This window comes from Psammomys obesus, unplaced genomic scaffold (genome assembly GCF_907164565.1).
Source record: "Psammomys obesus unplaced genomic scaffold, mPsaObe1.curated_primary_1811, whole genome shotgun sequence".
In the NCBI taxonomy this organism is placed as follows: domain Eukaryota; kingdom Metazoa; phylum Chordata; class Mammalia; order Rodentia; family Muridae; genus Psammomys; species Psammomys obesus.
Window position 1 is genome coordinate 11,380,082 of NW_026596091.1, and position 13,109 is coordinate 11,393,190.

A 13,109-nucleotide genomic window follows, 5' to 3' on the forward strand; every position below is an offset into this window, starting at 1 on the left:
TCTAGCTTTCCTTGCTACTCAAGATAGTTTGATTTAGAACTTCTTTGACTCAGAACTAAAGATTCCTTCCTATTCAGAATGGTGCCTACTTCTGGGTGGTGAGTTTATGTGATTCAGTTGATCCTTATTAAATAATATTTGCTAAGTAATACGTAGTTTGGGTTGTATTTGCAGTGGAAAATAACAGGAAAGTCTGTAGACATGTCAGCACAGTGTTGATTAGTCTAGGAAGGCAGATGTTTGGAACCAGGACTGGACCAGGCAAGATGCACACCCAGGTGACATAGCCTCAGGTGGGGTTGTGAAATGTCCCTGATGCCACTTGGCACTGCCATCGGCGTTATTGTCCTGCGGGTCCTTCTCCACTTCTGTAAGCTTACTTCTTAAATAGTCTTGTGTACTGATGCACTTTTGTCCAGCTGCTGTGCATCTACACATTGTGGCAACTACACATTTTACCGCCGGTACTTTGCTGATCCTGAGCAGTGAAGGACTCAATGTTCTGCTCTCAGCTGTGGGACTTTGCCTTCCTGTGTCTTATTAAATAAAAACATACATCTGCAGTCGATGTTAAATTAACAAATATGCAACGTTTTAAGTATGACAAACAAATTATAAGGACATAATAAGAAAGAAGGACCTATCAGCTAGTAGTTAATGAACCTTGCCTGAATCATGATTCAACAACCTGTAAAACAGAACCACTAAACGAACCTGACCCTGGACTGGGTTAGTTTCTATAAACGGAACCCCTGCTTACAGGGCAACAGCCCAGCTTAGCAGGTAAACAGCTGGAAGGTCAAATGTTGGAGTATATTTAGTAACAAATAGATTGGCCTCACCACACCAGCGAAGCCTCAGCCAGTGACAGGCTATCGGCTGATCAGGCCATGCCCACACAGCATGCCAGGCTCCAGGCAGTGGAGAATTTCTGGACTTCTTTCTGCTCTCTGTCTGTAATTGTTTCCCGGCCCTGTCCTGTGGGGCAGAGTTCCCTGGACCGTTTTGGTTCTGGGTGCTGCCCAATTTACAAATTGTTCTTTACTCATGCAAACTCATCCAAATTCAGCTTGGAGAGAGAGAGAGAGAGAGAGAGAGAGAGAGAGAGAGAGAGAGAGAAAAGCTGAGCAACTTGGAAATTTAAGCTATCTTAGAAATATTAAAGCCCAGTTTTTTTTTTTAAATAATAGTGGTATTTTCATGTTTTAAAACTGTCCTAATCCTTTTGTTGTTTTATTTTGTTTTGTTGTTTGTTTTGTTTTTGAAGACAGGGTTTCTCTGTGTAGCCCTGGCTGTCCTGGCACTCACTCTGTAGACCAGGCTGGCCTTGTACTCACAGAGATCCACCTGCCCCTGCCACCCGAGTGCTCAGATATAGGTGTCCACTACCACCTGGCTGTCCTAATCTTTTAGCAAGACATACTTGTATTGACTATTGTTACTCTTTACTGTTGACTCAGCAGGCTCTAGAACCACTGGGCATTCCTGTCAGGGAGCTTCTAGATTAAGTCAGTGAGCTGTCCCCCTCAGTGTGGGTGACACCATCCCATAGCCTGGCTTCGTGGACTGAATGAAAAGGAGAAACAGGGCTGAGCAGCAGCATGACTGTGTCAGTGGAATGTAAGCAGTCCCCTCCAGCTCCTACCATAACCCGCCCCACTACGAGAGACCATACCTTGGAACTGTCAGCCAAAAGCAAACTTCCCTTCTTCAAGTTGCCTTCCCCAGGCATTTTGTTGCAGCAATGAAACAAGTAGCTAATACGGAAAATGGGCATCAGGTTATGCCATCTCTGATTCGGTGCAGAGTAATGGAGAAAGGGAGTGATTGTGAAGATGTAATAAAATCGGTTCTGATTGATAACTGCTGAACATAAGCAACCACTGTGGACTATTCAACTCCCAGAACTATAGAAAACACTATTGTAAAAATAAATATAAATGTGAATTAAAGGCTACCCCTTACCTTCCCTGTGGAGCTGTGATGAAAAATTTGATAAACGCTTCTAGAAAAAAGAATCTGTATAGATTACAGAGAGCATCTGGGCAGTGAGAAGGCTTGGATTAGCTAAATGGATGCACTGTTGGCATTGCCTGTAGCTTTCTTACAGGCGCAGGGTGCTTTTAAACCATAGACGTTTTTCCCTTGAATTGGATTTTGGAACAACTGGTAGATTTTTTTCCTCCCACAAAGAACAGAGCCTCTTGCTCTTGCTCCTGTAATAGTATAGCTTCTGTGCTGCTTGGGCTCTTATGCCAAATGCCTGCACTGGAAACCTGGTCCTTCTGGTTTTCAGCCAGATCGTTAATTCTGAGTCAGTCTTGTATTTCCTGCTCCTCTGAGGACAGTTCTTCCTCAGCCTATGAGGATCTGCCTGTCTGAAGCATCTACTCTTGGTCCTCTGTGTGTGTGTGTGTGTGTGTGTGTGTGTGTGTGTGTGTGTGTGTGTAAGGGCTGTGCACACGCATGCATGTGTGTGCACATCTGCATTCACATATGAGTGTGGTACATATGCAGAAACTAGAGCTCAGTGTCCGCATCTAACCCTATCACTCACTGTCCCATTTTTTTTTTTTTACTTTTTCTGAAGACTTATTTATTTTTATGTACATGAGTACTCTATCTGCGTATACACCTACACACCAAAAGAGAGCATCAGATCCTGGTATAAATGGTTGGAAGCCACCATGTGGTTGCTGGGAACTGAACTCAGGACCTCTGGAAGAACAGATAGTGAGAGCTCTTAACCACAGAGCCATCTCTCCAGCCCCCTCTGTCTTAATTTTGAGACAGGTTTTCTCACTGAACCTGGAGCTATTGGCTAAAGTGGCTGGCTAGAAAGACCCCTGGGACCCTCCTATCTCCACTCCCAGCATTGCAATATAGGAGTGTGCCTCACGCCTAGGGTTTTATGTATGTGCTTGGGATTGATTTGTGGTCTTTGTGCTTTTGTGTCACATACTTTATTGACTGAGCCATCTTAGTGGTCCCTCTTGATCTGTTTTGTTTTGTTTCTGCTATAACTGATGATCACAGACTGGGTGATTTATTATTTTTTAATTGTGTCTTATGGTTCTGAAGGTTGAAGTGTCCACAGTCAGGGGGCCACATATGGTGAGAGATTTCTTGTTTGATGGGGACTGTGCAAAGCCCTGAAACTATGTTGATCCCGAGTAACAACTCTTCAATAACCCACAGATCCACCTACAGGTTTATCCATTCATGAGGCCAGGGCCCTCGTGGCCCAGTCTCTTCTTGGCGGCCCTACCTCCTAACACTTCAAATTGGGATTAAATTTTAACATGATGTTTTTGGAGGGACATGCAGACCGCATGGCAGATGGTGACCTCTTCCTTAGGACCTTCCCCTCAGTGAGCAATTGTTCAACCTGCTGGAAACTCAGCATCCTCTCTTGCATGCTGTGTAGGAGCTGAACATTTGTGATAATGGAAAGGGCATTGAATTCCTATTGCTTTTTGCAATCTTTATATAAAGCCAACCCTCGGTGATGAAAGCATGTTAGCAAGAGAAGATCTGGGTGAGGGAGTTTTGCTTTGTTTTAGGTGGGATGAACGAGTATGACCAGCCTTCTCTCCAAGGTGGCGCTTTCTCTTTTCATGATGGGAAACTGACATGATTTAATTTCCATGAATCTTTCAATGTCTATTCCTGGTCATTTCCTTTTTATCCACATGGGAAAAAAGAAAAGCAATCTAAGTTTAGAATCCCCTTTTAACCCTTAAGGAACACAATAAATACCAAACATTCCGTGCCTTATCTTCAAAGCGGTTTAAAACATTGCCATTATTATTTCACCCTCTTACCTAATACTTTTGCTGCATCAGTCCCATGCTTGGCTTTTTATCAGGATGTGTGGGATCCAGGAATGCAAGGAGATCAGTTTTTACAGTGCTGTGCTGGTGGAAATGGAGGCTGGGAGTTGAAGAAGGATGGATTTATGTTCAGCTTAGTAAGCATTTGTTAACTGGGTATGCTTGTGTATAGATCCGTGGTGATGGGAGCCACATCATTAATTGCCATGACTCTGAAAGCTTTTATGAATTACTCCATTTATTATTCTCAATGAGCTTATTGGATATATGTTTGTTTTCTTTTCTAGATGGAAATCAAAGCACAGAGAGGTTAAATTATTGGCTCAAAAATCATAGAGCTAGACAGCGGGCTTAAACATAGGTAGTCACTCTAAAGTCTGTGTTCATTATGGAATTATTACTAAGAAATCTGTTGGCTCTTTCAAACCGTGTCAGTGGCTTCCAATTTAAAGAAAACCATGGAGGGTTAATTACTGTTCACTGTCCACTTCCCTGGCTGTGATTCACGTTGACATTTCTAACAGATACATTACGACATTGGGGCCCATTACCTTGCTCCATGTAGGCTGCTGTGGCCAGTACCTTAGCTGAGCTAGTTCGTTAGTAGAAACATGTCTCTTATTGTTCTGGGGACTGGAGGTCTAAGATCAAGTTATTGGCTGATGGAGGTCTAGACCTTTCTTACAGCATCTTCACATGGCAGAGGTGGCGGGGGAGCACTATGAACTTAGATCATAGAAAGGCCAAAAAAGGAGCAGGGAGCTTTCTGATGCCTGATGTAGAGGGAGTTGGTCCCCTTCACAGGAGAGAGTCCTTATGTGTAAGTCATTCCCTCAAGAAATTGTCCTGTTTAGGATTAAATTTCAACATGAATTTTGGAGTGACACGGGCATTTAAGCCATAACAGAGTCAAAACTGCTTTTTTGTTTGTTTGTTTGTTTTGTTTTCCTTTTTTTTTTTTGTTTTTTGTTTTTTGTTTTTTGTTTTTTGAGACAGGTTTGTCAGTGTAGCCTTGGCTGTCCTGGACTCATTTTTGTAGACCAGGCTGGCCTCGAACTCACGGCTATCTGACTGCCTCTGCCTCCCTGGGATGAAGTTCACCATAGTGGGTCAAGAGCCCTTCAGAGTGAATCTCATTCTGTTACTTGCAGTGATAATTTGTGGTGACAATCAAGCCACTGGGCTCTTGGGGTACACTCCTTCCGCTGTGCAGTGTAGTGTGGAGAGTTTGTTTCCTCAGTGTGCATCTGTGAAGCACATACATGTAGGTACATGCGTGCACACGCTGCCTAAAAAGACAAATTGCAACTCTTTGCGAGTTTTATATAACCTGCGTTCACCGGTTCTCAATTCTGTCAGCTGGGAGCCAAGTCTGAAGCCAGGAGTTACATGTCACTACAAGCTCAGCTCATACAGCCATTGCCCTTTCTCCCTGTCCTTCCTCACACCAGCACTGAAAGCTGCCACGGATGTCAACTATGTCAAGCTTTGTATTACCCTACCTCCAATGTGGCCCAACACACCATCGCAAACTGCCTTAGTTAGGGTTTCTATCTCTGGGATGAGACATAATGACCTCGGCAAACATTTCATTGGGGCTGGCTTACATCTCAGAGGTTTAGCCCATTATCATCATGGCGGGAAACATGGCAGCACACAGGCAGACGTGGTGCTGGAGAGGTAGCTGAGAGTTCTCCATCCTGATCAGCAGGCAGCAGGAAGAGATGGTGAGCCACTATACCTGGCTTAAGAATATGAGACCTCAAACCCCACCCCTAAGGACACACTTCCTCCGACAAGGTCACACTTACTCCAACAAGGCCATGGCTCCTAATAATGCCACTCTCTATGAACCTGTGGGGGCCATTTTTATTCAAACCACTACACAAGCCATCCCCTTCAAGGTACTTTGACTCTCCTTTTAGAGATGAAGAAAGGAGGGTCTAGAGAGCTTAAGTTTGGCCAGGGTCACATAGGCAGCACATAGACTCGAACCTGGGTCTGTCTTCCCCAGCACAGGCAGAACAGTAGTGAAGACCGCCGAGTAGCCACATGAGAAAAGATGTTTAGATTTTACAAGTAAGTAGTCTAGGTGTGGCTCAGAGGGTGAGGGCTTTTTAGCATGTGAGGTGAGCTGGGCTTGAGCTCCAGCTCTGCATCATCACCATCGTTATCATCGTCATTGTGACAAGCAGTAACTATTGCTTTCTGTGTACTGGTGAAGTCAAAAGAGTCTTAGCTCTGTTTAATGTGAAGATATTAAACAAATAACAACCTCTAAGTCTTAGCTTGTCTCTAAAATAAGAATAATAATATCTACTTAAACATGCATCCAATGTGACGTTAAGTTTAAAGGGGATAATGGAAATGAAAGTGTTACCAGCTATATTCCCATTTGACATCTACCTTCCATACCCATGGACTTTTAAATTTCACCTTAGGATAAATATGCTGGCATAACTTTGGCCTGGTATGTTTCTTTAAAATGTTACGGTTCTGAGCTGCAGAGATGACTCAGTTGGCAAAGCGCTTGCCACACCAACACGATAACCTGAGTTTCCCTCACCAACATCCATGTGAAAACCCAGGGACAGTACGTGTGCATCTGTGATCCCAGTGCTGGGAGATGGAGACAGAGGGATCCCAGAATTCACAGGGCAGCCAGCCTCGCTGAGCCAGCAAGCTTAAGGTTCAGTGAAAGAGCATGCCTCAGAAATTAAGGTGATGAATGACTGAGGAAGACACTCAATGTCAGCTTCTGCCTTACACACACACACACACACACACACACACACACACACACACACACACACGAGCCGGTCCCACTTTTTCGTTGATTTAACCCACTGAGCGCCTACCTTATGGCGAGCACCAACACCGCTGCTGGAAGCACGGCCCTTGGCACTGATTCAGCCGTGGCCACAGACTGTCCAGGGCAGTTCCTGCTGGGACTGCTCTCATGATGCACTCAGACCCGAGTAAAGTAAATAAGGTCCGGCTCTCTGTGTGGCTGCCCAGACTGATTCGCTTAAAGGAGTCTCTGCACAGACCCGTGCTAGTTCCAGGGGTGGCTTTCCGACACGTTCTCTGGGATAACGGACAAATCAGGGAGGCTTAGCATGAAGCAGGGCAAAGTCAATAAGACACAGTGGATCACTCTCTGGGGGCTTGCTTCCCAGTCTGCCCAGACTTAGAGCACCTTAGCAAGGTTGTTTAAATTGGAACCACCCTGTAATTTGTTTGTTTACTTGCTTTGAGACAAGGTCTCACTGTGTAGCTCTGGCTATCCTAGAACTCACTATGAAGACCAGGCTGACCCTGAACTCACAGAGGCCCACCTGCCACTGCCTCCCACAGCCAGTGGGAGGCATATACTTTTTCAAACCCTTCAAATGACAAGAACCACACTTTTCTATGAACTGTAAGGATAATGAGTCTAGTTCGTTTTGAATGCATTTAAATTGGAGAGCCCGCAGATTTTGGTATTGAAGTCTTTTGAATATTTAAGTTAATAACCTCCATCCTTTGGGCACCTGCGGTGAAGACAGGCGTCACTCATTTCAGCCAGTGCTGGCTGAGCATTGGTAAGGTAGGCGGCCTCGGGGGAGATGAGAACACTCAGAGAGCCGCAGCATTCATCAGAACAGTGTTCCTGGGAGATCTCTCGGGTGCCACTCTTCAACTCAACTGCTACCAAAGCACCAGTGCTTACTAACCCCATACTATCTATCTTGTTTGCCGGGGTGCCTGGGCCAGCGAGAAGTTTGAAGCCTGGAAAGATACAACATAGAGACTCGGGGTGTTCCTTAGGGAGCTCATCCAAAATCAGACCTGTGTGCTCTGGTTGAAAACAAGTGACAACTCACGCCTCCCAGCCCATACTTACAGGGAAACTTCAGAAGGCCACCTCATGATTACTCATGACCTGTAAGAGAGTGGATGGGGGTGGAGGGTGGGGGGAGATGAGTATCTAAGGTCGGGATCAAACGTCTCCTGAAGGACCACAGGTTAATCTGGTGAGTTGTAGCTCGATGGAAACACCAGCGCTGTCATGCTTAAGCTGCACATTTTAAAGCGGTGAAATGATAGTGGATTCAAATAGCAGTCCACACGCCTCCCCCGGCAGCAGCTGTCGCTGTGTGGGTGGTCTTGGCTGTGACTGCTTTAGGTCCCCCTGCGTTTGCTATTTTGCCATCAGAGTACACCGTGTACATGCCCCCTGCATCCGTGGCAGAGGTCATCGGACTGTCAGAGATGAAGGACCGTCTCGGCCTCATTTATACTCCATCTGAACTGCGATCGCAGCACTGAATGCCTCCAGCCATACGTGTATGTTGGGGGAAGGGAGTATGAGAAATGATCTCCTGGAACTGAAGTTTGTTTTGAAGCAGGGTTCTGTAATTGAAAAACCTAACCAATCAGGCCAGAGGCCCTCAAGATCTAGGCTACAGGAGAAGAACTCATAGGATTGTGAGATTGCCCTACAGCATGGAAACAGCAGGTCACCTCTGTCTGCCCCTGGGCAGAATAATCCCCAATGTTACTGCGGCTCACGCAGATGTTCAGTTCTTACAGTGATTTTTTAAGAGTTGTGTGTGCGTCTGCTGTGCTCGGTCCCTAGCTGAATTGGAGAAGAGGGGGTGATGGTTGCTTCATCTCTGGACCTCTTCCCTGAAACATGCAGTCTCATTTTCCATGGGCGTAGTTCTAAGAGGAAGGGAAAGGAAGATCTCCTAACCTGCCAAGGCATTAATCATGTCATAGATATGTACGATAAGTACATTTGAAAGACATGAAGTGTGTCTCTTGTTTAATCTTAGCCTCTTCCCAGGAACAGCCACTATTAACATCTACCTCTATGATTTATTGCTATGTGCATGTATGAATCCCGACATGACCTATGTGATTATCTTTATATTGGCATATAGAGCTAGAGCCCACTTCCCTCCAGAAGAGGGCATGCTGCTCAGGCTTGGCTTATCAGTGCCCAGCTACCAATGGCCACGGCTGATTTGGTGGATCACCACTCCCAACCCCTCCCCTCCACTAACCTCACATAAGCTACATGGTGCTTCTCACACTCAGGATATACCGTCTTGTAAAAAGCACTGGGGCCACAGAGGAGAGCAGATTCTGATTTACCAGATCTGAGGAGAAGGCTGAAAGTTTTCTTTTATTTGTTTTAAATTTTTTAAATAATAGAAATAATAAAAATTATATTATAATAGTATAATCATAGTATAATATATAATATACTAATATAATTATTATATTCTATATTCCATTATGTTATTATAATATTATATTATATATTCTATATTATATTTAATGTAATGATATGATTATTATAATATATAATAATATAATAAATATTGTATTATTGTTATGGTTTTCCGAGACAGGGTTTTTCTGTGTAGCCTTGGCTGTCCTGGACTCACTTTGTAGACCGGACAGGCCATGAATTCACAGAGATCCACCTGGCTGTGCCTCCCTGAGTGCTGGGATTACAAGCATGCACCAGTGCACCCAGCTCCTGAAATTTTTCATTTCCAAGAAATTTTCAGAGAATGGTCCAGGGGCTTCACTTTGGAGCAACGAGATAGCGTGTGGAGCCAGCAACAGCTCTAGGCTCCCTCTAGTCTAATCATTTTGAGTTCATAGCAAACACTGAAGGCCATGCTGGCAGTTCTAGCAAAGAGAAGCAATGTTTTTAGGAACACATTTATTAGAGAAAAAGTATAAAACATCCGTTCATTTTCGACACACAGTTCTGTTTGCTCCCTGGGTAGGCCAGGAGAAGAAAACTATGCTGAATTGTTTCAGAGGAACGCACGCTAGGCTGCAAATGCCGGTGCTGGCCTAGTGTGAGTGAAGCCCTGAGCTAAGTCCCCATCACACATAACCCAAGCGTGGAGGCCCACCCTGCAGTCCCGGCACTCAAAAGGCAGAATCACGAAGCCCGGGAGTTCACGTTTATCCTCAGCTATATAGCCAGCTTGGGTTACAAAACACCCTGTCTTGAAAAAAAAAAAAAGATTTAAAAATCAAAAATAAAAAGTAAACTCGTTCAATGACCAGTGTTGGCAAGAAAGTCATTTTTCTCTGGGGGACTCTCAGCTCTCTGCTGTCTTTGTGAAAAAGCAACACCAGCCTGTTTCTATCCAGCTTTGATTGAGGAACAAGTTTGCCCTTAGGCAGACAATAGCTACCCCATGATAGCCGAGGGGCTTGGTGGTCAAACCTGGGGATATGCTATTTTGGGGGGAATAATACGAAGAAGTTAGTCTTCTGTGATCTGCTACTCTTTTCGGTTTTCTTTTTAAGTGAATTCTTTTCTTATCCTCTCCCAGAACTCAGACCTCAGTCTGGGACTAGTTCGAATAACATTAAAGATTTTCTTTGCTCTCTCTCTCATTCAGATCAGGCGTTGAGTGGGCTTCTTCCAACTCCAGGATCGTTTATCCAATCAGAAAAAACGATTTCTTTTGTGAAGCAATTTCATGGCTTGTTATCTCCAATATGTCTGTAAAACTGAAGGTTACATGGCCTTACCTGAAAGTCTCTATTGTTGTAAAGATGGAAAAATGAAATTTTGATAACAGACTCACTAAAGCCCATGCCATGATTCTTTTGGAGTTCTCGTGCCTTGAAGAGCATTGGGCATAATCAGGCCATTTGTTTTAAAGCTGCGCAAGGAGACTTGTGGTCTCACACGACAGTTGTTTCAATAGGCCAATAGGTGTTAATGAATCATAAGTGATTCAAAGTTTCATTATATTTAGGAGAAACAAAACAAGACAGCTAGCTGGGTCTTCTCTGGCATCCTTGTGCACCGTCCCACCCTATTTCATGCACATGGCGTCTAACGGAAGGATGGTCTAAGGGACCCTGCAGAAGTCTCCTCTATCGCTTCATCACCTGTTGCTAAGCCGTTAAGCCAGTGCATGGCTAAGCTCAGAATGCAGACCTAGGCTTGATATTGTAAGAGGTAGTGTCTCCTCGGGGCTGTAGAGAGGGATCCATGCCTAAGAATACCGCTCTTCCAGAGAGCCTGGGTTCACTTCCCAGCACTCACAGGGCATTTTGAAACAATTGCTAAGTCCAGTCCTGGGGATCGATGACCTACCTCTTCTGGCTGTGTGGCCACTGCATGCATGCGGTGCTCAGATACATGTGCAGACAAAATACACATGCACATAGACAAATCTAAAAGTAAATAAACAAAACATTTAAATAACATCTTTATAAGGGTGGGTCCATATTTGCCTTTTAAGATTTGCATAATACGACCCACTGGAATCGGCTTAAAGTGCTTAAGAAAGGGGATGCGGAGGCCCTCTCCTGGCTCTTTCTGTGACAGAGCTGCCCTTGGACGACACCCAAGCTAGCAAGTCACAGACAGATAAATTGCATCTTGAAGTCAGACTAGCAGAGAGATGGACATCTGTTGTAGCATGGGCCTTTCTCATCCATTAGCAATGGAAATAGCTGCAGGCAGCAGATTTGAAGGTTGCCATTAGGCCAAATGATATTTCCCCAACAATTCGTTATTGAATGGCTGTCGTGTTCCAGGGCACGATGGTAAGTTTTGAGTGCGTAATGAATCCAGTGTACTGAGTTCTGACTTCACGGAGGTAACCTAAGTGAGCCACTTAATTTCTTTGAAAAAGGGAAGCTAATTCTTAATTTCCTAGGGTTGCTGTTATAATCGGACATATTGAAAAAGTTCTTGAGGTCAGCGTGGTCACACAGGCTTGACTTTTCTAAAACCAGCCCCTTTGCTTATGATCTGCCTTCATACTCTTAACCTCAAGTGACCCTCTCTTCGCCTCTGTCTTACTGTGACAGTTGCATTGTCCCCTCCAAAGAACATCCCATTCTCCTGATTGCTCAACAATGCCTGCTTCTCTCCACTTTACAAAGTACTCTTTAGGGGAGAGGCTGAAGGAGAAATGACAGAGATATTTGATTGGAACTTGGACGGAGAAGAATGGCGATTGATAAAAGATACTGGTGTGGGGAAGCAAAAGCAATTGTCTGTATTAAATACACAAAACCAATCAGAGCCTTAAAATAACAACCCAGAACACAGTTATCATGGGACATCTCTGTCATTTCCTAGAGTCAGAAATAAACAGAGACCAGTTTTGGAGCTGGGCAAGTGGCCAGCCTTGTCCTTGGTGGCTAGGAATGGCGAAGAGTCACGCTCTGGTTGGGAGGCCACTGGAAGCAGCATTCTCTACTCCATGGGAGCAGCTGAGACTTGCCAATGCTCAGGCCAAGCCTCCGCAAGCATCTGGGCTGTGGAAGAGAGGCCTCAACACACTTTAAAGGCTCCTGACCCTTCGCATTCTCCAGGAGCCTCTTCTGGTTTTGTTTTATAGCTCATTGTATAAATCTTCTGTCTGATCCTATTCTCTGAGGAGACACCTCCACCACCATTCCCCACGCCACTCCTTTTAATGTCCAGGGAAACCTGTTTGACTCTGTTCTGTGTCTCTGTCTCTTCATTTCTCTGTCTCCCAGCTCCAACCCCTCCATCGCACACCTGTGTCTACCTCACGCAGACGGTGAAGAAGCTCCTCAAGGTTTGCTCCTTACGTGTTTTAGAGGCTCTTGTCTCATGCTTTTTGAATTGTGCAGTGTTAACAGAGAGTAAATACTGTGGGCTGCCTCTTTTCTCTGTCTCGTAAGGAAAAAAGAGGCCGTGCAGTTAGCGACAGCCACAGCGCAGAGTCTGCGAAAGGAAATACAGTACTGGAAGTGTCGAGGGCCAGGTGGTCCCTCACCACCACTTCACTTGACAGGGGTTTCACAGAAGCAACCACAGGTCAGAAGTGAGCTCAGTTTGTAGCAACTTCACGGACACTGAAATGTCAGCTTCATCAGATTTTACAAGTTGTGAACGTTTTCATTTTCTCCTTCAACTGTCTAAAAATATGAAAAACGTAGTGCTCAGCTTGCGACTTTCACAAAACAGGTGTGGTGGGGCTCTAAAGAGACGGATCCACAGGTGAGAGCAAGCACTTCTAGAGGATCTGAGTTTGGTTCCCAGCACTTATATCAGAGGGTTCACAGTTCCCCGTCAGAGGCTGTATTCTGGCCTCTGAGGGCACCTGTACCACCTCCTGCTCCATCTCTCCCACACACACTCACACAGACATACACACATAGAGACACATATGTACACAAGCTCATACACACACACACACAATAAAATAAAATAAAGTAAAATAAAATAAAATAAAATAAAATAAAATAAAATAAAATAAAATA

At 44.7% G+C, this 13,109-nt stretch overlaps 1 protein-coding gene across 1 annotated transcript in view; it reads left to right on the plus strand.

The window, feature by feature from the left end:
* The window catches only part of Tmcc3 (transmembrane and coiled-coil domain family 3), a 251,773-nt gene that overhangs the window by 118,318 nt on the left and 120,346 nt on the right, over positions 1 to 13,109 (plus strand). The window lies entirely within an intron of this gene.